This window comes from Cnephaeus nilssonii (assembly GCF_951640355.1).
Source record: "Cnephaeus nilssonii genome assembly, chromosome: 10".
NCBI classification, from domain to species: domain Eukaryota; kingdom Metazoa; phylum Chordata; class Mammalia; order Chiroptera; family Vespertilionidae; genus Cnephaeus; species Cnephaeus nilssonii.
The window spans coordinates 38,893,054-38,919,058 of record NC_137081.1 but is presented as its reverse complement, the minus strand read 5'-3'; positions in this window follow the sequence as shown (position 1 = coordinate 38,919,058).

Genomic DNA, 26,005 nt, shown 5'->3' with positions numbered 1-26,005 from the left:
ATTGGCTCCTGAGAGATTTCACATCATTAACAGAAATATTTAAAGTTTATTTGCAAAACATAGACTAAGGGCTTTAGAACTTTATTTTTTTATTCAATAAGCAGTGGTCAAGCATCTCTTTTTTTTCATAAACAATACCCAATACCCATCACTCCCCTGTCCTGGCATAATTGAGCACTAAAAGTATGTGTAAAGTAACATGTAACACATCGTTCTAAATGCTTGCTGGCGATAGTGGCTGTAGCCGAGACTGTTAGATGCCCCACTCCAGCCTCCAGCTAACTGCTATGTTGCCCACCAGCTGTTTCCTGCGGCAAGTTTTGCCCTCTATCTCATTTCTCCTAAGCACTGAGTTACTGAGCTCTCTGCTTTTGCCAACACTTTCTACATGCTCACTGAAGAGTGTAAAGGGGGGAAAAGTTCCCTCTGTGCCATGAGAGACTTTTCATGGCAGTGATCTGTTGAGCCGAGGTGAAATATCTGGGCACATGGGTGAAGCTTTTGCTGTGCTTGCTGCTTAGCCTGGAAGCATGGCCTTCTGACGCTGCTGGTCTTGAATCTGAAATTGTTAATTCATTCTGCCTGGCCATTGCCTACGGCCTTCCTTCTTTTTCCTTGACATGGCATGGTAATCTCCTGTTCCTAGTTGGGAATATTGTCCAACGCTGACTGAATGAGGCCTCTCAGGTTGTGCTTTCTTTCTTTCTTTTTTTAAATATTTTATTGATTTTTTACAGAGAGGAAGGAAGAGGGATAGAGAGTTAGAAACATCGATGAGAGAGAAACATCCATCAGCTGCCTCCTGCACACCTCCTACTGGGGATGTGCCTGCAACCAAGGTACATGCCCTTGACTGGAATGGAACCCGGGACCCTGCAATCCGCAGGCCGATGCTCTATCCACTGAGCCAAACCAGTTAGGGCTGTGCTTTCTTTATTTATATTCCCAGACTGGCGTTTTCTCCAGCCAAGTACCAGTCTTATCTTGTGTTAAAGATGGGAACCTTTGCTTTCTCTAATAATAAGTTCTAAATCAGGAGTAAGGGAACTTTAACTCTTCCAGCGTGGAGGGCAGGATAGATGGTGCAGTGAATAAACAAAGACATAGATGTCTTTTGTCAGCCTAAAATACTCCCTGCGAATGTGTTTGATAAAATAATAATAATTAGAGTGATGGCTGATGCTTGCTACTGAAAACCGGTAATTTCCAACAGCTGTGGCATGACCAAGTGAGCTGCCGACACATATAAAATAAAATGTATGCTTCTCTGAACGTAAATACCCTATTTAGGGTACCTGTTTTGTTTAAATTAGTGATTTACCTGATTACCATAAAGATTTATACATTTTCGAAAAATTTTGTCTTATGAGATGTTAGGAAATTTTGAAGCGAATAAATTCTTTTTAATAAATTAATTATTACACTTTGTCATAATATAGCTGATTAGATGAAATTGGTTATGCCATGGCTCGAATTACACAGATACTGCAAACCTAATATTAACTAAACAGTTATTCAACAGGCAGAAATTTTCCCTTTTCCCCAGCATTAGTATCATCAAGGGACTCTGGCAGGAGAGGGATTACTTATGTAATTTTCATAGTAAGCAACTAGTCTATTACCAAATTCGCATTTCCACTGACATTACAGTTTATCAAAGGGAAGAGAAGATCATCTGCAGTTCTGTTTAACATTTGGACAGATGTTGCATTATTTAACATCATTTGCTATATAAATACCTACTATGTGCAAGGAAGGCACTGTATGTGGTCTTAGGGAGAGTACACAAATCAGGTACCTGTAGCAAGGAACTTTTAATTTATTACAATTTAATTTTAAATAAAAATTTTAAGACCTGAATAAACACATTACTATAACTATTTAGTGGTAAAAAAAAAATTGCAGTTTAATGATGCAGGAAAAGCTTACAATGGAAGAAGTCAAGAATAACGTGGTTACAAGTGACCATAGAAACGGACTCTGATTAGATTAAAACAAGAAATGTGTTTTGTTTATTTTCCTGAAGCCAAATGGATATTTGGGGTCAGGGTGTGGTGGGGAACAGGGCTTGCATGGAAAGATCAATGTTTCTCAGAATTAGAGGGAGGCATTTAGAGCAGACAGACCCATGGGTGGCCACTAAAGACATAGTATTTAGCTAAAGTCTTGATAATTTCAAGGGGCAGAAAGGAGGAGGGAAAGAGGGGTGGGAATTCTAGGCAGAGGGAATGGGGGAATGGCCCAACCAAGTTTGTGGATATGGGAAGCTTCAAGTAAGAAAATATATTGTTCACTCGGGCTAGGCAATAGTGTGCATGTTCTATATACTTTCAATTCCGGGCAGAGTCAGAACTTGGAGACTGTAGTCTCATAGATACACTTTTATTATAATGTGATTGTTACTTTTCATTCTTTTTTGTTCTCTCCAGGATATTTTTAACATTATTATATATGTAAATGTAAAATTATATGTCAGTCAACACAATGAACTAAATCCTTTCTAAGTTGGTGTGAAATCATAAATATGTTTGAAACAATACTGCCTGCTGATTTTTCATAAACAATTTGATATCCCTTCACAGCTTGGATGAAGCTGCTGGACTCAACAGGGAGGGAGAGAAAAACCACAATGTTTGGCCTCTGGTCCTGAAATAAAAATAGTGGTTTGATTAAATGCCAGTTGGTTGTAAATGATAACCCACATAAACAGTGGGAAGTCATTACACTTAAGCAGTGAATTCTAATTTAATTTTATGGCTTTTGGAAGAAAATCCCCTAGGCCAGTCAGCAAAAGCCAAGGAATGGTGACTGAGCTGAGGGACTATAATTCTGGTAGGCCAGCTCTGAGGCATCATACCCCTGCAGCGGGTAACTACTTATATCCTTTCCGCTGTTTTTCTGATGAGGTCATTGTGTTGTTTGATCATCAACACAGAGATCCTAAATTCATGTAAAAGCCACACCACCAATTTTTTGTGTTTGATTTCCATGTATTTCAGTTATCTATGGTATTTCTGTATTAAAAGACTCCCCCAAACTTAGTACCTTTATATCTAATAGTTTTGTGTGGCTAGATGATTCATCTGTGTCATATGGTATTATCTGGTATCCTTATCCTTTGTTAATATCCCATTGGTACATTGGCCAGTCAGAAGGGAACAAAACCATTTCACTCTCAAGCCTGGTGATTTGATGGTAACAAGTGGGAGGCCAGGCTCAAGTGAGCTCCTTTTCTTCTCCATATAGTTGTGAAACTTGTTCCTTTTGTCTCTCCAACAAGGTTGTCAAACTTCTGACATGGAGGCTTGGGTCTCCAAGAGACCAAGGTGGAAGCTGCCAGTCTTTGTAAAGGTTACATCTGGGACTGGAATACCATCACTTCCACTGTTCACCATTGGTCAGAATAGGCATAGGCCAGCCCAGAGTGAAGGGGAGGGCAGAAAGAGTTCAATTCTTGATGAGAAGGATGTCTACGAATCTGTGGCCCTCTTTAATCCACCATATCATGCACAAAACAGGATAGTATAGAGAAATTAATCTTGAGAAAAATGACTTATATGTATTCATGACCTTTACAGGTCAGTGAAAAATTATCTATGGTCCAACTGTTTCTTCACCTCATGCAGTCCTGTTGAGCAAGTACTGTCTAGAGCAGATTACTATTGAGTCAAAAAGTAAGAGATCTTTATGCATTTCTCCATATTAGCTAGTGCTTTGGTGTCTATTCCTTTCATGACTACTTGGATTATGCTTGTCATCTAAGACAGTTTCTCCTCAACTTTTTTGCTTAATATACATGTCCCTGGCTTTTCTCAAACACTACACTGTATAGCTTACTTGTTGGCTGCTGTAGATGTGTATCCCAGGCAACGGATGCAATACACACTGTTGTCTTGGCAGCACACATACTTCAAGTACCACACTGTTTCTCCTAACCCTGTTAAGATCATCTATTTTGGCACTGTCTGACCATAACGTGTGAAGATGCCTTTTGGCATTGATTTGGCTTTACAGTCAGAGAAGACAAAGAGGGATTACTTTTCAGTATTTTGTGCTGAGGTTGTTGATCTTATCTGATCTACACAGGGGTTCATAAAATGATGCAAGTTGTATTAGGCAGACATCTGGAGCTGTCTGGCTAGAAGAAAGCTATTGTAAATCAGGACAAATTAGGCAAAACTAGCCTAGCAGTTGAATGGTACCAATATAGGCATAATATTGGTTGACTTAAAATATGTCATATGTTTGGATCAGAAGAGGAAAGACAAAATAAGAAATGAAATGTAGTTTTAAAAATGTACTTTTTGATATTTTTCCTCTGCTTCTGTGCTTCAATTCAATAAGCCGGTATTAACTTATACCTGTTGTGCATGGTTTCCTGTATTCATATTTTCAATAGGATTTACTGAGAACCTGATACTTATCACCTTTTTAGGAAGATAAGTAAGTAAATGACTAATACGTAACTTACAATTGAGATATGTATTAAAGTACCTAGAAGTTCATATTGTAAAAATTCAGCATTTCAGGAGACTTGCATGATAAAGAGTTTATTTTTCACTCATTCTAGAGCTCAACATGGTTGTTCCTTACTAGGTAGCAAACTGGGTAGCTTTTCATGAGTAACAACTCAGGGACTCAATTTTCTTCCATCTTGTGACTGCAGACCATCAAGTTTTGTCTGTTTAGTAGGAATATAGGGGAAAACAAGTAGAAGGTTGTGTGTGGGAAGGTATTATAGGCATGGCTTTAAAATGGCATACCTCACTTCCATCCACATTCTATTAAAATTCAGTCACACAATCATAGGTTAACTTTTTGGGGAGGACAGAAAATATAATCTAGTTGTGTGCCCCAGAGGAGGAGGGAAATTATTAACCAGTCTGCCAAAACTTGTGAGTGAAAAGAGCAGGGTGCTTTCAGATGTGATAGGTAATGATTCCTCCTTTAATGCTTTGAGTTCCATTCAGACACAAGTTGCCTTGCAGTATTCTTTAAATATCTGTTTGTATTTTTCACCAACAAACTATAAACTTCATGATGATATTATGTCTGAAAGGATGGGATATAAAACATTAGAAGGAATCTTTTGCCATCATTAAATCTACATTTGACCCTTGGACAATGTGGGAGTTAAGGGTGCCACCCCGCTATGCATTTGAAAATCTGTGTATAACTTACAATTCCCCAAAAACTTTTTTACTAACCTACTGTCTACCAGAAGCCTTACCAATAACATAGTCAATACATAGTTTGTATGTTATCTGTATTATATACTGTATTCTTACAATAAAGTAAGCTAGAGAAAATAAAATGTTAAGAAACTCATGAGGAGAAAATACATATACTGTCCTTACTGGAAAAAAAAAACAAACTGTGTATAAGGAGACACATGTAGTTTCAACTCATGTGGTTCAAGAGTCAACTGCAATTCCTTTTTGTATGTAAAAAATAGAAGTCCTAGTTCTTCCAATCCACAAACATGGGATATCTTTCCATTTGTTTGTCTTTAACTTCTTCCATCAAAGTCATGTTTTACTTATTGTTCAGATCTTTCACTTCCTTGAATAAATTTATTCCTAAGTATTTTATTGTTCTTCATATCATAATAGTTTCTTTATTTCTTTTTCAGACATTTCATTGTTAGTATATAGAAGCATAACTGATTTCTGTATGTTAATTTTATATCCTGCAACTGAACTGAATTTGTGGTTTAGCTCAAACAGGTTTTTGGTTGGTCTCTAAGATTCTCTGTATATAAGATCATCTGCAAAGACAATTTTCCATCTTCCTTTCCAATTTGGATGCCTTTTATTTCTTTATCTTGCTTGTCTGCTCTAGTCAGGACTTCCAGTACTATTCTATATAATAAAGATGTAATATGCAAATTGACCCTCACACCCTTGCACAAGATAGCCACCCCCATGTGGTCAAAGATGGCTGCCACAAGATGGCCAGCAGAGAAGGGTAGTTGTGGGCGACCAGGCCAGCAGGGAAGGGAAGTTGGGGGCAACTGGGCCTGCAGCAGAGGGAGGGCAGTTGGGGGGACCAGGCCTACAGGGGAGGGCAGTTGGGGAAAATCAGGCTGGCAGGGAGGGCAGTTGGGGGCAATCAGGCCGGCAAGGGAGCAGTTAGGAATCGATCAGGCTGGCAGGGGAGTGGTTAGGGAGTGATCAGGCTGGCAGGCAGGCTAGAGGTTGGGAGGCAGCAGTCCCAGATTGTGAGAGGGATGTCCTAGATTGGAGAGGGTGCAGGCTGGGCTGAGGGACACCCCCCCCCCCCCCAGTGCACAAATTTTGTGCACTGGGCCTCTAGTATTGGATAAGAGTAGTGATAGCAGTACTTGCTGAGATAATATAGCTAGTTAGTGCCATAGCTAGGTTACTTACTTACCAGAGAAGTTTGTAATGCTCAGGGCTTACACACACACACACACACACACACACACACACACACACACATTCTTATTCACATAATTGATTCCTATTTCCTATTTATTATAAGATAAGCCAACATATTCAGTTAAAGATACTTATTCCCAGTGTTGAACTTTCTTTGGAGGAACCTGATCAAAGGGGCCTACATCCATAGTAAGAGCACTGTCCACAGCTGATAGTAATTTCCCCAAGAGAAGCCTATGTATGAAGTTAGACCTTGTTTAATTTTTTTGGTACATTAGGTCCAAAACACTTCCTGAGACTATTCAAACTGATCCACACCAATACATTCCAGAGTCTTTCTTGAGAGCTTGGCCAATCTACCATTTGGCTATGGAGATTGACTAAAACTTGAGCTTTTTGCACTCTTAGGTACCGGAGGTGGCTGAAGCCTTGGGTAGCTTTAAGGTCATTCTTATACAGCAGAGAGTACCAGCCTTCATTGCATATATTTATATATTGATACAAGTGCTTTTATATTGGCAAATTCAAAGTTTGGTCAGTTTCTTCTGAAGTCAATTTCTGGGGTGAGTGGTAGAAAGAATTGGAGATAGGCTAGTAGGGACTACCAGTCACTATAAAAATTGGTGCTATCCCTTCCTCAGGCTTGTTTATATTATGTTTTCTGAAAGTGACATGAACATGTAAATGCAAATCAGGGGGTCAGAGAATTGAGGTGGGTACAGTTTTGAAATGAGTAACACTTAGGGAAGTGATAGGGATTAGGCAGTATCTCTCAAAGTATTATTTGCAGATGCTCTGCATCCTAATCCTCAAGTGTTCCCAATAAAACGTAGATTCCTAGGCCACTTCTAGGTTGAAGAGTGAAACTCTTAGGCCTTTGCCCTGGGAACATTAAACAGAATTTCCCTTTTCTTAAAAGATGGCTATTGGGAAGGAATGAAGAAAAACATGAACATTTATATTGTAATAGAAATGACCAAATTGTTGTTTTGCATTTCCTGAAATCATATGTCAATTTACAAAGGGAAAGTTATTATAGTAATTGCAGATCTGTGTTTCATGAAAGGCTATTTCTATAAATAAGATCAAATATGTAAGTCACTCTTGTTTCTTTCAGACAACTAGTCAAAAAGAATTATTTGTAGCAATTGCTGCTGCTAGCACCAGCTGTCCTGGATTATATTTGGTATGTCAGAGGTCCTGTGAGCATCAGCTGTCAGGCATGGAATGGAATTGTACAGTTGCTATAGGTCAAAGGAGAGAATGTTTTTTTTTTGCTCATGGAATCTTGACATTGTGTCAAGTGTTATATAACTAGTTATATTTAACAAAGCTGAGGCTCCCAGAAGTCTCATTAAAAATCCTTAAGCTCCAAAATATCGCCAGATTATGAAAGATTCATATTGAGTGTAATTTTCCTTATAGTGCTTATGGATACTGAGTAAACATTTTCCATGCTAAACCCTGATCTAAGTGGTTTTTATTAAAGCTTTGAAAGGGACTCATAACTTGAAAGTCAGAATTTGACTTTCTTAAAATTATTCTAGATTCTGGATAAACGCTAATAAATTAATAATGTTGATATTTTACATTGATAACATTATGGAGTATATAAAGAGACCAATAAGTGCTTTGTGAATAGGTGCTCAGGAAAGTATTCAGAATTCTTGGTGAACTTTGAATAAATGCAAAACCATGAGACTGTCCATACTGGCATGCCATTGGTAGTGGGGGTTGGATGCTAAGACTCTTGCTTCCTTCCTCTCTTAGTTTCCAACTATGCAGGAGTCACAGATTGGCCACCCAGAGGGTTTATTTGGCTTGTGGGTATGTTTAATTTGGAAGACGGAGCTTATTAAACTTTTTAAAATTGAAGCAATTTGAAAATCAGATGATTTCACATAAAAACGTAGCTTTCTGGATTCTCATAGAAAATCCAAACATTTGCTACATTCCCCAATGGCTGCAATCAGAAGTGGCTGCCACCCTGGATGATCATGTGCTCTCCAGCATGAGCCTGCTTCACACATTTACCTATTACTTGTCACTGTGTGTGGGAACCACCAAAGGTTCGAGGCTCTTCCTGGTTAAAGAGATCTGTTCTCTCCTTTTAAATTTTTAGTGGTGCCCTTCACTCCTAAGTGACATCCTCTCAAGATGACAACGTACTTTCTGAGGAAAAACACACTACTTGACTACATTTTGTAAAGATATGTGTGCATAAGAAAAAACAGACACAGACAGATACAGGCACACAGAGTTCATCTCGATTTGTTAAGCTTAGATGTATTACTCTTGTTTTCTGATTGGAATAAGCACCAAAGTTAATAAAATGAAATATAATAGGGAGAACTGTGAAGTCCTAAATTTACTTCAGTATGAACACCTAAATAACAAATACTTAAATACAAAACCAATTAGGGAATACCAGATAATAGACATTTAACTTGGCAGTATTTTTGTGAACACAAAGATTTAGTAAGTGAAAAATTCAATATGCAACAGTGTAGTTCTATGATTATTAAAAAGATGGTGTATTGATAGAAATTAAACGTGCTAGTGATGGAAATTGTGGTCCTTTTTCTGTTTGTCAAACTAGATATGGAGGAATGTTTTCTCTGAAGTTTTAAAAAGGAACTGGACCACCGAGCTCCAGGAAGTGTGAGAACAGGTGACTGCGATGGGGAGGGACCTAGGAGTTAAGGCACATATGGAATGATTGCCATCTATCACTTCAGATTAGTGTTTTTATTTTCTTTGGATACCAAGAAGTTGAAATACTGGGTTGTATGGTAGTTCTATTTTTAACTTTTTTAGTAATCTCCATACTGCTTTCCATAGTGGCTGTACCAATTTGCAATCCCACCTATAGTGCATGAAGGTTCCCATTTCTCCACAATGTATTTTTGTATAATAGCCAATCTTACCAGTGTGAGGTGATATCTCATTGTGGTTTTGATGTGCATTTCCCACGTGATTAGCGATGTTGAACATCTTTTATGTGTCTGTCTGCCATCTCTATCTGATCTTTAGAGATATGTCTATTCAGGTCCTCCTTCCATTTTTTAAATTGGATTGTTGCTTTTTATGTTGCGTTGTATGATCTCTTTATATATTTTTGATATTAATTCCTTATCAAATATGTCATTTGAAAATATCTTCTCCCATTCAATGGGTTGCCTTTTCATTTTGTTGATGGCTTCCTTTGCCATGCAAATGCTTTTTAATCACTTTGAATATAAGATACCACTCCTTTCTGGTCTGCAAAGTGTCTGCTGAAAAGAGATTTCTTTTTTTAACTGGTTGTTTTGCTCTTGCTGCTTTTAAGATTTTCTTTTGCCTTTAACTTTTGCATTTTAATGTGTTATGTCTTGGTGTGGGTCTCTTTGGGTTTATCTTGTTTGGGACTTACTGTGATTCCTGAACTTCAATATGTTTCCTTTGTCATCTTAGGGAAATTTTCAGCCATTTGAATAGGTTTTCTATCCCTTTCTCTCACCTCCTTCTGAGACCTCTATAATGCAAATATTATTATGCTTAATGTTGTCCCAGTGATATCTTAAACTCTTTTTTTTAACATTCTTTTTTTTTTTTTTTTGCTGTTCTGATTGGGTGATTTCCACTATGTTGTCTTTTATGTCACTGATGCTTTCTTCTGCATCATCTAATCTACATTATGTAATCTCTAGTATATATTTTCATTTAATTTATTGTATTTTTTGTTCTGATTTTAAAAATATATATTTTCTATCTTTTTGTTGAATTTCTCCATCCTGAGGTTCAGTGATCATGCTTGTGACCATTACTTTGAACTCTCTATCTGGTAGACTATATCCATTTCATTTATTTCTTTTTTCTGGGGTTTTGTTTTGTTCTTTCATTTGGACCATATTCCTCCATTTGCTCATTTTGCTCAAGACTCCGTTTCTCTGTACTAAGTAAGTCTTCCACATCTTGTGCTATTTAAAGAATGCCTTTGCCCTAACCAGTTTGGCTCAGTGGATAGAGCGTCGGCCTGCGGACTCAAGGGTCCCAGGTTCGATTCCGGTCAAGGGCATGTACCTTGGTTGCGGGCACATACCCGGTGGGGGGTGTGCAGGAGGCAGCTGATAGATGTTTCTCTCTCATCGATGTTTCTAACTCTCTATCCCTCTCCCTTCCTCTCTAAAAAAATCAATAATATATATATATATATATATATATATATATATATATATATATATATATATATATATATAATATAAAAAGAATGCCCTTATGTCCTTATGTACAAGGTGTCCTGTGGGGCCCAGTAGTGCAATCCCCCCTGTCACCAGGGTCAGGTGCTCCAGGGGTGTCCTTATGTGGGCTGTATGTGCTCTCCTGTGTGGTTGGGCACAGCTGGCCACTGGCCCCTGTCCTGGCTCTCTATGAGACCAGATTGGGACTGCTGCTGGTGTTCTTATGTGCAGGGCAGATCTCTAGTGTGGGTGGCTCTGAGACTCGGCCTCTACTGTGGGCTGGGCCCTCAGTCCTGTTTTGGGGGCACTCTGGTGCCACCCACCACATGCTATGTTGTGAAGCACTACTTTGGAGGCCCTTCAGGGATATTCCTTGGTGTTAGGGTGCTGCTTTTGAGGCCTGTGGGGGGCTACCTGCCAGGAATCTATTTTTTTTTTTTAGATGAATATCTTTTAAAATTGCTTTTTAAAAGTGTTTTTTTTTTTTAAATTTGGGCTACTAACTGTCTTTTATAGTAGTTAAATACTTTTTCTTGTTTATTTACATTTAAAATGTATTTATAATATATATCAATAACTTTGAAGGGTCTATGTGTAAGCTAATAATTTCCTTGTCACTATTTCATGGATGCTGGCAGAAGACATGAGACTTTTGGATCAGAGGAAATGGATAGTTTATGATCACAGCAATAGAAGTAGCCAGAATGTCAGCATTTTTCTCAAGCTGATTTTCCAGACCCCAGTTCCCACAGGGCAGCATGAGAAGGACCAGGTGATGTTTGTACATGCAGTAGATTGCATTACAGGATAGTAACCCCAAGCTGAGAAAATTCCAGTGTTTTATAATAGCCTAGAAGAAAATTTTCCCTCAAGGGGACATTGTCTTTATTATGCTGGACAGCAAACATACCCTATCTCTAGTTCCCAAGGCTGTTGCTAAATAAACATTCTTGAAAAGATAATTCAGAAAAAGCTTGTCAGTGTCTCTACTCCCAAGACACGCAAAACTATGAGAGATCTATGGAGAATTGTGCTTTTTGGGTTGTTTTTTTTTGACAGTATATGCCATAAAAGTGTATAGTAAAATTTATCACTCATTCTTCTTAAATAGTTCTTTATTTGTTAGGCTGAAGGAGTTATTTGCTCTTTTGAGAGTGTTATTAAATTGTTCAGTAGGAGAATTCCCACACCGGTACTTCTCAATGTTTCTGCATAGGTACTCCAATAGAAGAAGTCTGCCTCATGAATAAATTTCTTATTTCCCCATGTTGTCTTACATATTTAGGCAGATGATTATTTTTGACTCAATAAAATATTGGTTTTAATTTGTAAATAATATTTTCCCAAATTCAAGTGCACTTCATCCAGGAAGATGCATCTTGTTCATCCTTTAGCTTTGACAATTCTAGCATGCCAGCATCCTGATGATAATAGTACTGACTGTGAGCCAGAAATTGTTCCAAGTACTGTGCTTTGTACATAGTATTTAATTGTGCTCTTGCAATAATCTGTTTGTAGGTACTGTTTTCAGCCCTGTTTCACAAATGTGAAACTGAGGCTTGGAGGCAAAATAAATTTTCTCAAGATCAAATTCCTGAATTTGAGAATTCACAATTCATCTGATTTCAACAAGGACTGTTTCCTATTGCCTCATGTCCTTGTAGAAATGGACAAATTCAGGTATACAATTGATCAGAGATGATCCTATGAAGTGCTGACATTTTGTACATCTGTAACCTATTTAAGAATCTAATGAGCTACATATTTTCTTGTGGGGGGTGGGGGTGGATTATATATTGCATAATTTCAGGGACCATTTTGACTGATATATTCAATATATATTTGATATTCAATTATCAATAACTGATAATATCAATATATTGTGGCATGGAAGGAGCTATATGTTTTAAGTTCAATTATTTAGTATATTTTCATTTATCCTTTACTGCTTTTGAAACTTTTGGCAGAAAATTATTTTAATAATTTAATCTCACATCAAATACTTGTATGCATATACCTAATGATATAAAAGGGGAGCATTTCTGGTTGGACACTGTGTTATTGTCTTCATCCATCGTAGGAACCAGAATGGAATCTGGTTAAAAAAAAATGAACCCTGGAATCAGGCAGTCTGGGTTCAATTTCTGGCTCCACACAAGAGTTATTTGAAAAATATTTAACAACTGATAATGCTGGGCATTGACCAGTCAGAATGGACATAGTCTGTAAGCAGCTGATCTAGCCACATCAGCTCAAAACCAGCTCTGGCTCTATTATTTCGAGTGCTTTATCCAAAAAATGAGCATAGTAATAGTCATTGTCTTATGGGATTTTTATTAGTATTAGATGTTATACTATATATATATAAAATACTTATAACAATGTTTGGTAGAAAGGTATTCAATACTAGCTGCTATCATTATCATGACAAATGTTTGAAGAACTTCATGTAACTCTAGAACTTTAGAGTTGGAATGTTAAAGCCCTCTGTTTAAGAGAAGACAGAGAAGATCTTGTAAAACTTATAGATGGTGCAAGTTTCTAAGGAATATTATTTGTATGGATGAATTAAGAGTGTTCAGAGAGATACTGAAAAGCTAGCAATAAAGATAGAAACTAATGCAATGAGATTAAATAGAGAGAAACAGAAAGTTCTAAACTTTAGTTAAGATTTTTAAAGAACTACCTGTTTATAGAAAGGGGGAAATTTTTTCAAAAATTAAGAGGGAGTCTAGTGAAAAATACTACAGGATTTTAGCTAACCAATCAACTCCAACTATGGTTAATATGATTTTTATCTACAATTGCCAAATTAATGCTGTTACTCTGAGTGGCCATATCATATCTGTATTATATTGGACTAGAAGCCCGGTGCACGAAATTCGTGCACGGCGGGGGGTTGTCCCTCAACCCAGCCTGTACCCTCTCCAATCTGGGACTCCTGGAGGGATGTCCGACTGCCCGTTTAAGCCCGATCCTGGTGGGATTGGGCCTAAACGGGCAGTCAGACATCCCTCTCACAATCCAGGACTGCTGGCTCCCAACTGCTTGCCTGCCTGCCTGCCGGCCTGGTCACCCCTAACTGCCCTCTCCTGCAGGGTTGATCACCTCCAACTGCCCTCCCTTGCAAGCCTGGTCCCTCTCAACTGCCCTCCCTTGCAGGCCGGGTACCTCCCAACTGCCCTCCCCTGCTGGCCATCTTGTGGTGGCCATCTTGTGTCCACATGGGGGCAGGATCTTTGACCACATGGGGGCAGCTATATTGTGTGTTGCAGTGATGATCAATCTGTATATTACTCTTTTATTAGATAAGATAGAGACCTGGTGCCCGGGTGGGGGCCAGCTGGTTTGCCCTGAAGGGTGTCCCGAATCAGGGTAGGGTTCCCTTGGGGCGTGGGGTGGCCTGAGCGAGGAGCCTGTGGTGGTTTGCAGGCCGGCCACGCCCCCTGGCAACCCAAGCAGAGGCCCTGGTATCTGGGATTTATTTTCCTTCTACAATTGAAACTTTGTAGCCTGGAGCGGAGCCAAGCCTGCTGTTTCCTCCGGGGCAGCAGCCATTTCTGTGGCAGTTAATTCACCTTCTACAATTGAAACTTTGTAGCCTTAAGTGGGTGGGCCCAGCCAGGGTGTGCGGAAAGCTTTGCTTCCCCTGTTGCCACCGGCAACCCTGGCCTGCTCTCTCAAGCTCCATTCTGTCGCCATTTGTTTGAATTTGTTTACCTTCTATAATTGAAACTTTGTAGCTTGAGTGGAGGCTTAGGCCTGCAACGGCTATGGAAAGCTTGGCTTGCTCTGTTACCTGGGAAACCTTACTCTCTGTGGCTGTAGCCATCTTGGTTTGGGTTAATTTGCATACTCGCCCTGATTGGCTGGTGGGCGTGGCTTTGGCTGGTGGGCATGGCTTATGTAGCGGAGTGATGGTTAATTTGCATATTACCATTTTATTAGAGATTCTAGGCACCACACTATAAGTAGAGACACCTGTATTGAAATCTGTTGAGAAAAACATGACCATGAGAGTGAAGAATAAAGGGTCTCAAAACCAGGAAAGCTATCCAGGAATGTTTTGCCTAGCATAGCAGAGATCTAAGGAGAGAGCTGATGGTAATTTTCAGATGCCTGGGCAATCTTGACATGGAAGAGTTTATTGTGCTCTGACAGAAAGGAATAGAATCAATTGGTAAAAGTAACCTAAGACATGCCTAAAGTAAATCTGCCTGCCCACATGTGAAGGGACTTGCTCTTTTTTTAATGGATGTGTTCAAGCACAGAAGAATAGCAGTTGGGTAAAGAATGCTATAAGGGAATTTTGCCATTGGTGAGAAGTTAGCAATTATTTATTTATTTATATACTAGTATTTATTTATTTTTATTGCTGAAAGTATTACAGATGTCCCCTTAGTTTTTTTCTCATTGACCCCCTCCACCCAGTACCAGTGTCTCCCAGGCCTTCTCCACTCTATTGTCTGTGTCCATGGGCTATGCATATATGCATATAAATTCCCCAGTTAATCACTCCCTACCCAACTATCCCTAGCCCCACCTTCCCTCTGAAATTCATCAGTCTGTTTAATGCTTCTATGTCTTTGGATCCACATAAAACATGCCTAAAATAAATCTGCCTGCCCACAGATGAGGGGACTTGCTTTTTTTAATTGATATGTTCAAACACCGAGAATAACAGTTGAGTAAAGAATGCTGTAAAATTTTGCCATTGATGAGAAGTTAGTAATCTTTTTATTTCCTTTCTAAAATTCTTTAAAACTATGTCTTCAAGTTATGATACAAGTTGATTATGAAGGATAAATCGGAGAAGGAAAAGTACGGAAGAAGAATAAAAATAACATACTAGTAATCCAGAAAGAAGATTTTACCTAAACATAAGAAGTTTTTAAGAACTGAAGTTGTAGTAGACTAAGGCTGATTTCTAAAAAGTCAGCTTCTACCTTTGGAGGAGGTCACTGAGTAATGAGTCATGCATCCCTCACAAGTTATGGGGTCCTTAGAAAATTTCAATCTGTAGAATAAATTATCACCTATCGGGAATGTTGTTTGAAGGATTCTTAAAATATTAGAAGACTAGAGGCCCAGTGCACAAAATTCGTGCACAGAGTAGGGCTCCCCTCAGCCCAGCCTGCACCCTCTCCAATCTGGGACCCCTCAGGGGATGTCCAACTGCCGGTTTAGGCCCGATCTGGATCAGGCCTAAACCAGCAGTCGGATATCCCTCTCACAATCTGGGACCACTGGCTCCTAATTGCTCACCTGCCTGCCTGCCTGGTTGCCCCTAACTGCCCCCCCCCCATCGGTCTGATCAACCCTCACTGCCTCTGCGTGCTGGCCTGGTCACCCCCATCTACCCCTTCCTGCCATCCTGGTTGCCCTTCACAGCCCCTCCCCCCCCAACCGGACTGGTCAGCCTGCTGTTCAGTTGTTTGGTCATCTCTCACTAACCCCCTTGCCAGCCTGGTTGCCCCACACAGCCTGCTTGTTCAGTCGTTTGGTCATCCCTCACTAACCCCCCTGCTGGCCTGGTCGCCTCATGCAGCTTGCTTGTAAAGTTGTTTGGTCGTCCTCACTAATCCTCCTGCCAGTCTGGTTGTAGTCAGTCAGTGAGGGCATGAGGGTCAATTTGCATAATACCTCTTTATTATATAGGATGTACTAGATAAAGAGTAAATATTCAAATTCCAAGGTTTTATATTTTGGATTGTTTCTGTCTATTTTGTTTCCAGTTATATTTTGTCTTATTTGCTCCATATTGAATTCTCTCAATGCTCACTTGAGAAATATCTCTGTTTACTAAACCCATATCAATATTATATGAACCAAATCTGACTGCTTTCGAGAAGTTCTTTATTGCATTTACCAAGCTTCTCAGTTTACTTTGATTTTATTATTAATAAATGTTAGTGATGTTTGATCCTTCTTAGAGGAGAGAGATTTTTCTTGTTTATCTCCAAATCTCATAAATGTAGAAGATAAATAATAAAAGGATTAGCACTTCAGATACTCATTATCATTTTAGAGAGTGCTTGAACATAGATTCTCATTTTTCTCTTTAAAATATGTTGATTAGAACTTTTAGTTATAAGAATAGTATAATTATCATTTATTATGTATTTATTAGGCCACATTATGCTTTTAATAACATTTTTATCATTAAAATGTAATATATTTAATTATAAAATAGGGCAAAAGCCATACGCATGAAAAGGAAAATAAAGATCACTTACTGTATTGGTTTTCTAGGGCTGCCATAATAAATGACTTCAAACTTGGTCACTTAAAACAACAGAAATTTATTCTTTCAAACTTGGTCACTTAAAACAACAGAAATGTATTCTTTCCCAGTTCTAGAGACGAGCATTTAAGATCCAGGTGTCAGCAGGGCTGTGTTTCCTCTGATGGCTAGGGTAACGTCAGTCCTTGCTTCTTCCTAGCTTCTGGTGGCTCTTAGCAAACCTTGGTATTCCTTGGGTCATAGCTGCATCACTCCAATATCTGCTTCTATCTCAATATGGCCTTCTTCTCTGTGTGTCTTTGTTCATCATCACTACTTATAAGCACTTTAATATTGGGTTTAGGGCCTGTGCTCATCCAGGATAACCTCATCTTAACTAATTGTATATGCAAAGTCCTTATTTCTATATAAGATCACATTCTGTGGTTACAGGTGGACATGAATTTGGATGAGATACCATTCCATTAACTATAATACCTAAAATCTCATTTCTGTTAACATTTTGATGCACATCCTTTCATTTTTATTTTGCTTATATCTTCTCTGAAATTGGGATACCTGTACTACTTTGGACCTTCTTACTTCATTTGATATTGTGAATGTTGTTTTGTGCCATTAACTAATTTCCTAAACTTTTCATTTCCAGTATACCAAATTAATTCAAGTAACACTCCATTGATGAATATATTGCTGTATCGCCCCCTCCTTTTTGCTATTAAAAATAAGACTAAGAAGAACTTCCATCTATATAATTCTTGGGATATATTAGTGATTATTTCTATAATGTGAAATCCTATGCTAGATAAGACCTATGCTTGCTCCAAATGTGTGTGTGTGTGTGTGTGTGTGTGTGTGTGTGTGTATATTTAAAGACATTTAGTAACATTTTAGTTTACATTATTGATATTCTAAATGAAAGATTAGTAAACTAAATACTAGTATATTTATGCCTTTTTGGAAAGAATTAACTTAGTTATAGGGAAAATTTTATTAAACTTTTTGCATGTTATTTCATCAATATTTATATTTAATCTATTAATGTTATATAGGTTATATTCCAGGTTAGATCTTGAAATAAGGTAATTTTGGTTTGAGGGCAAATATTTTATATGACTGATTAGGAAGGACTGCTTCCTTTTCTGTCTTCTCTAATCTCACTCTTTTTCACATGTGTTTGGTCTTCATCAGCCATAGTGGTGGATTCTAAAGAAACTGAGGGGAGTAGAGATTTTAGTAAGTAGAGAGCACATGATTTAAGGTTTTAAGGTTAACTTCTCAGTCTGCTTTCAAAGCTAGACTTGACCAGATATGTGTACTAATACTTCTAAAGACTGATCATGGTCATTACCTATATACCAAATAAAAGTATTGAAGATATGCTATGGGACAATTTAAACCTTTTTAAACTAACTTTTGTTGGTTGTTTGTTCTTTTAATAGAAGCATTTACATGTATTTTGATGGGGTCATAAACTTAGATCCTAGAGGGGTAGGTAATATAAACCAGCAAAATTAAGAGGTTAAAAGCATTATGAATCCTAAAAAAAAGGAGACTGAAAACAGTGCTTCTGACATGCCCCATCTAAAGAAACATATTTTACCCACTTCTACTGATTTCTTGCTGTTTGGCCCGTGGTCAGCAAACTGTGGCTCACGGGCCACATGTGGCTCTTTGGCCCCTTGAGTGTGGCTCTTCCACAAAATAACCACGGCCTGGGCAAGTCTATTTTGAAGAAGTGGCATTAGAAGAAGTATAAGTTTAAAAAATTTGGCTCTCAAAAGAAATTTAATCGTTGTACTGTTGATATTTGGCTCTGTTGACTAATGAGTTTGCCGGCCAGTGTAGTTTGGCACATTCTTGCATACCTTTATGCCCTGCTGGGGGTTCTTACCCCTCCCTGCGATTTTCCCATTATTCACATTGTAGGTTTCCAGTAAACCACCTCACCCAGTTTCCATTGACCGCCTACACCTGACCCCCACCTGAACCTGGCTGACCTTGACAAGAGACATAAATATCCCACTCTCCTTACTCTGCCCTTCTGATGCTGTTTTGGCCTCAGCCCTTCTGCTAGCAGATTAACGATAAATTTATAATTCTCTACTCCTTTTGGCCTCCTGGGTTCTTCCTTCAGTGACCCTAACACTTGCAAGGTGTGAAAAGTGGTCCTGGGTTGCCAGATTAGGATTTTTTTTTCCCAATTGAAGCTAGATATCTAAAATTGTTGTGAAATATCACAAGTGTTAATCATAGATAAATTAAAATTGTAAAAATAAAGTTAAAAGGCAAAAATAACACTTTTGCAGAGAATATTTGCCCTTACAGCATCAGCCTATGACTTTTGGTTTAAATGTTAACTTTTCTATATTGTTTTAACTTTTCTGTATTGGAATGTTAACTTTTCTGCTGAGATTATGGTTCTATTTTTTGTAGCTGGCGTTTTAGTTTGTCATCCTTTACATTTAACTAACAAAAGGGGACACAGAATGGGAGAGGGGTTACATTAGAATATTTTGGTATACTTTCCAAATATGTTAGCACACAGTTGGTCAACCTTAAAATTGTAATGTCAACTTAAGTCACTTTGGTAGCAATCAATTGTTTTTGTCTTTCAAGCATATCAAAAGGTCAAATGGAGAATTTTACTTTTCGTATACAAACAATGTTACCCATTGGAATAATATAAGAATATTGGTTAGTAATTTAAGATCTGGAGGAAAACAGGATATCCAACGAATAAGTCAATTGATATTTATGTGAAGAACAATTTGGATGGAATATATCCAAAGCACTTGATTTAAATAGTTGATTGTATATTTAAAATGTCATAATTTTAGTATTTTAATTTTCTTTTATAAAACTTTAGCTAATCATACTATGCTAAATGCATCTAATTTAATAATTCTCCTATGCATACATGTTTTATATAAAAATGTTCCCCAAATGATTTAAATTATATAAGGTCTGTGTTTGCCACTCATATAAAAACTAGGAGTCTTAGTATTCATTATGGTGTATAAAGAATTGGGATAAAGTTGATAATATTTCTTTAGAGTTGATATTAAAATAGCTTTTAAATAACTCTTATAAATGCCAAATGTATGATATAGATCAAAAGAGTAAATATGAATTAGTTATTTTGTATTTGCTCATGTGAATTTGACAATTTAATTGGTTGTCTTCAGTATGTACTATGTCAATCACAATGTTTACAATCTAGTTTTCTTGCTGTGGTTTGTCAAGTGAAACAAACTGGTATATTTCTGACTAAAATTGATTCTTTTGTAACAGCCAATCACAACTTGATTTTCCTTAGAGAGTCTCCTTATTTAGTTCAGGCAAAAGATACAAAGAGCTATTGACTAGAAAATGACTTGAGCTCCAAACTTGTAATGGAACAACGGAGAATTTAAAGGAAAAATATTGACAGAAAGAGGTGTTAGAAAATATACACTTCTCTTGCTCTCTTATACCAGTAGTTTCCCAAAGAGGGCCTGGGTGAAATAGATAAGAAATTTGTAGAAGAGAAAAATAAGCGTGACCTATATAAATTGAGGAATTTACTGCTTGGCAGAATTGATACTATCTTCCAAATTGGGTTATTTTGGGAAAAAGAATAACACTGCAAATATTTTAATTTGAGTTTCTTTTAGTTCTCACAACTATCTAACTAGTGGCACATGTTAAATGACATAAAGAAATACCTTGGGCTGATAAAGTTTAAGTACTTAAAATTTTAATATAATGGCATTGCCCTGATAAAAATCAATACAACTTGTTTATGTTCTCCTAGTTAGAAAGGTACAGTGAACCTTTCCAGGAATGATCCATATTCATGGTAGTATGTTAGATAAGTACTGGATATAGTCAAATAAAGTTTATGACAGTCCAGGGATCTGTATGTCTACATAGGAGTCTTGCTAATTTGTAATACCAGGAAGTATTTTTTAAATCAAGTATGGGAAAGTATGTACATTTTCAAATACCCAAAAACTATGGGTGTGCATATATATCTATATCTATATCTATCTATATCTATATCTATATCTATATCTATATCTATATCTATATCTATATATATAGACTTGAGGGAAAATGTCCATATTTTTGTAGGGTAAATTTAAACTAAAGATGACTGATAGACTGTTTTCATAATAGTAGCTTTATCGAATATACAATTAAATTCATGCTTTTGAAGCATAGAACTCAGTAATATTCAAAGTTGTGCAACCACCACTGCTAATTTTGAAATATTTTATCACCCTAAAAAAAGAACTTTTGTACCCATTAACAGTCACTCATTCCTCCTCCCCCAGATCTAGGCAACCACTAATCTATTTTCTATTTCTGTGGATTTGCTTATTATGATAATTTTTATATAAATGGAATCATATAATTTTATATAAATGAATTCTTTCATTTAGCATAATGTTTTCAAAATTTATTCATGTTACAGCATGTATCAGTACTTTATTTCTCTATGACTGAGTAATATCACACTTATGAATATACCACTTGATAGACATTTGGGTTTTCATCTTTTGGCTGTTAGGAATAATGTTGTTATGCACATTCATGTACAGATTTCTGTATGGACATGTTTTCAGCTGTCCTGGGTATATATCTAGGAGTATAATTGTTAGGTCATAAAGTTACTCTTTGTTCAACATTTTAAACACCTGCCATACTGTTTCCTAAACTGGCCACACCATTTTACATTTATAGCAATGTATGAATGTTCCAGTTTTTCCACATCCTTGTCAGCACTGGATATTCTCTATCTTTTGTATGTTAGCAGTCTTAGTGAGTGTGAAGTTGTATCTCATTGTGTTTCTTTTTGCATCTCCTAAGTCTCTAATGATACTGAACATTTTTTTCATGTGTTCATTGGCCATTTATATATCTACTTTGGACAAACAGCTATTCAAATCCTTTGCCTATCTTTAATTGGATTGTCTTTTTATTGTTGGGTTTTAAGAGTACCTTGCATATTAATGGATACAAATCCCTTACCAGGCATATTCACTTACTTGAATATGTCCTTTGAAGCACAAAAGTTTTTACTTTAAAAAAAAATAACAATGATTTTTAAAAAAATTTTTAAGAGGGGAGGGGTAAAAGATCAACCAAAGGACTTGTATGTATGCATATAAGCATAACCAATGGATACAGGCAATAGAGGGGGTGAAGGCCAGCGCTGGGGGATGGGGGCAGGCTGGGAGAGGTCAATGGGGGGAAAAGGGGACATATGTAATACTTTTAACAGTAAAGATTTAAAAAAAGCTTTGAGCAATTCCTTTTCATTGGCTTTTATGAATTGATTTCGTTTTCTCACAACAAGCACCCCATATTTTTTAAATCATCTTCTTATCTCTTTATGTAACTTTGAAATGCTTTCTCATATTGATGCAGTGTCAAAAATAGATTACAATAAGCTAGAGCATTGGTTGGCAAACTCATTAGTCAACAGAGCCAAATATCAACAGTGCAACGATTGAAATTTCTTTTGAGAGCCAAATTTTTTAAACTTAAACTTCTTCTAACACCACTTCTTCAAAATAGACTTGCCCAGGCCGTGGTATTTTGTGGAAGAGCCACACTCAAGGGGCCAAAGAGCCGCATGTGGCTCGCAAGCCGCAGTTTGCCGACCACGGAGCTAGAGGTTTTCTTTTTGCTTATTTTTACTTGAAATGTCAGTCTATCTTAATAATTGAAATAGACTATGTCACGTATTTAAAAAAAACACAACACAATAAAACCTCATTTGTGGTGTACATGGGTCAGCCCTAAACTGATCTACCTAAAGTTTTCAACATATTTGAAAAGGAGACCTATTTAAAGATAGGTAAATTCTGTGTATACCTCTCTTTCTGAAACCTCAAACTTTATGACTAAGGGATGTAAACTAGACAAAACTTAATACTTTCAGTAGTATTTCTGGAGCAGCTCTGGTCTTCAAACTGACCTCATTTTGCTCCTTTTAAATGGGAACAGCATTATTGTGGAGAATTCTTAATGTTGAGATATTGACCTTGTTTTTGTTCTTGAGAAGGACCATGTCCTATAAGCCTGATACTCTCAAGAACCTCTTCTAAAAGTTCTTGCAAAGTGAAGATTGAAAAAACCATTAATGCTGAGCAAGGACTATGGAATGCTTTCACCGGTCACTGAACTACATTCTCCCAATAAGTAAACTACTTTGGACATCTCTGCATTAAGCATGTACTTTCTCAAGCCACCAGGATTTCATGCAAGAATTGGTGCAAGAGCTGGAATTTTAAAAATAAATTCTAGTGGCTTGAAATAATACCCCAAACCAGGCACCATTTACTTAATTTAATAAAATAAATCTGTTCAATGTATATGTATTTTTTAATTTAAATTCTTTATTGTTTAAAGTATTACATGAAACTCCTTTTTTCCCCCATTAACCTCTCCCTGGCCTCTCCCACCCCCCAGTACAGGCCATCACCCCCCCCCCTACTATCTGTGTCCATTGGTTATGCTCATATGCATGCAAACAAGGCCTTTGGTTAATCTCTTACCCACCCCCCACCCTCCCCTACCATCCCTCTTAGTTTGGAGGATCTGTTCGATGCTTCTATGTCTCTGGCTCTATTTTTGTTCATCAGTTTATGTTGCTCATTATATTCCACAAATGAGTGAGATCATACGATATTTATCTTACTCGCTTATTTAGCTTAGCATACTGCTCTCCAGTTCCATCTATGCTGTTGCAAATGGTAAGAGTTCCTTCTTTTTTACAGCAGCATAGTATTCCATTGTGTAGATGTACCACAGTGTTCTAATTCACTCATCTGCTGATGGGCACTTAGGCTGTTTCCAAATCTTAGCTATTGTAAATTGTGCTGCTATGAACATAGGGTGCATATATCCTTTCTGATTGGTGTTTCTGTTTTCTTAGGATATATTCCTAGAAATGGGATATGTTCAAGAAGTAAAAATAGAGGATCTGATCCAGGCTATTCAGTCTTCACTCTTGCAAACATTGCTTCCACTCTAAATGTTGCTCAGCCTAAGAGTGTCTTTGACAATTCTAGTAGTTTTAACTACTTAGTAGACAGATTTGGTAACTTTCATTGTCTAATTTGCCCTTTGTTAGTGCTTAATGCCAACTATTTCTTATATTCAAAGTTTTCGTATCTTTCAGAAAGGTTCTAAAAGCCTTTAAATGACTCGTAAGTAAATGTTAACACTATTCACATTTTTTTCACTCAGTAGCATCTGTTTTCCTTTTTCCTAAATTTCATATACTTTTTTTTTCTTGTAATGAAACTTTTAAGGTCTACTTCCTTAGCAACTTTTAAATATACAGTGGAGTATTGTTAACTGTAGTAACCATGCTTTATATTACATCTCCATGATATCATTATCTTATAACTAGAATTTTAGACCTTTTTACTCCCTTCACCCATTTCACCTACTCTTACCCCTCACCTCTGGCAAACAAAACTGTGCTGTCTCTATGAATTGTTTGGGGATTTGGAATTTTTTAAATTCTACATTTAAGGGAGATCATACAGTATTTGTCTTTTTACATCAGACTTTTTCACTTACTATAATGCCCTCAAGATCTATCCATGTTGTTGCAAATGGCAGGATTTCCTTCTTTTTTATGGCTGAATGATATTCGTGTGTGTGTGTGTGTGTGTGTGTGTGTGTGTGTGTGTGTGTACGCGTGCGTGTGTGCTCACGTGCCCCACCTTTTCATTATCTGTTCATCTATTGATGGATGCTTAGGTTGTTTGTAAATAATGCTGCAATGAACAAGGTGGGGTGCAGATATAATTTTGAGATAATTTCTTTTCTTTCAGATAAATACCCAGAAATGGAATTTCTGGGTCATATGGTAGTTCTATTTTTTAACATTTTGGGAAAACTCCATACTGTTTTCTATAGTGGCTATACCAATTTACATCCCCTCCAGTGATGCACAAGGATTCCCTTTGTCCTTATACTTTGCTACATTTATCTCTTCTGTTTTGATAATAGCCACTCTAACAGGTGTCAGGTGATATCTCATTGTGGTATTTGACTGGTGATTAATGATGAACATAATTTCATGTCCCTATTGGATATTTGTATGACTTCTTTAGAAAAATCTCTACTTAGTTTTCCTGTTCATTATTTAATCAAATTGTTTTCTATTGAGTTGTATGAGTTATTTATATTTTGGTTTTATGTTATAAAAATATTTTTCCCATTTCATAGGTTACCTTTTGCTGTAGTTGGTGGTTTCTTTTGCTGTGCAGAAGCTTTTTAGTTTGATGTAGTTCCACTTGTTTATTTTTGCTTTTGGTTCCAAATACAAAAAATCACCAAAACTGAGCTCAAGGAGTTTACTCACTATGTTTTCTTCCTAGGGTTTTATGGTTTCAGATTTCACATTCAAGTCTTGCATCCATTTTGAGTTGATTTTTGTGTTTGGTATAAGATAGCAGTCCAGTTTCAATTTTTGCATGTGGCTATTCAGTTTTCTCAACACCATTTATTGAAGAGACTATCTTTACTCATTGTATATTCTTGGCTCAAAAGTAAGAACATTTATATGATGGCAGTATATATAGTGAGTGTGAATGGTACAGGAGTAAAACTGATTTTTGCATCAGCTATGACCTTAGATGGCCTCAATGTACATACTCAAGAAGTTTTTAATACTTAAATAACTGAAAATGTGCTAATTTTAATCTTAAAAAATGTTAGAGAACTTAGTTTTTTATATAGTGAAAAGATTATGTATAATTTCTCAAGTATATTTAACATGTCAACATATTTGAGAATGAAATAGAATGGAAAAATACTGATATATATACATATATATATTTCAAATAAATATTCTTTATTTAAATTTTTTTAAAAAAATTACAAGGATATTTTGAGTATAGTAAAGTAAATAAAAAGTAATCTTTCACACTGAAATGATTACAAATGTCCAATAGCAAAATGCAGCCTTATAGATGTAAATTTGCTTTAAAAGATAGATCACTTTTTAAAATGGCAGTTTTCTTTCTTTCTTTCTTTCTTTCTTTCTTTCTTTCTTTCTTTCTTTCTTTCTTTGAGCATTGAAAGTAGCACTTCATTGCTAAAGTGTGTGAATTGCAAGATCACACATTCAGAGA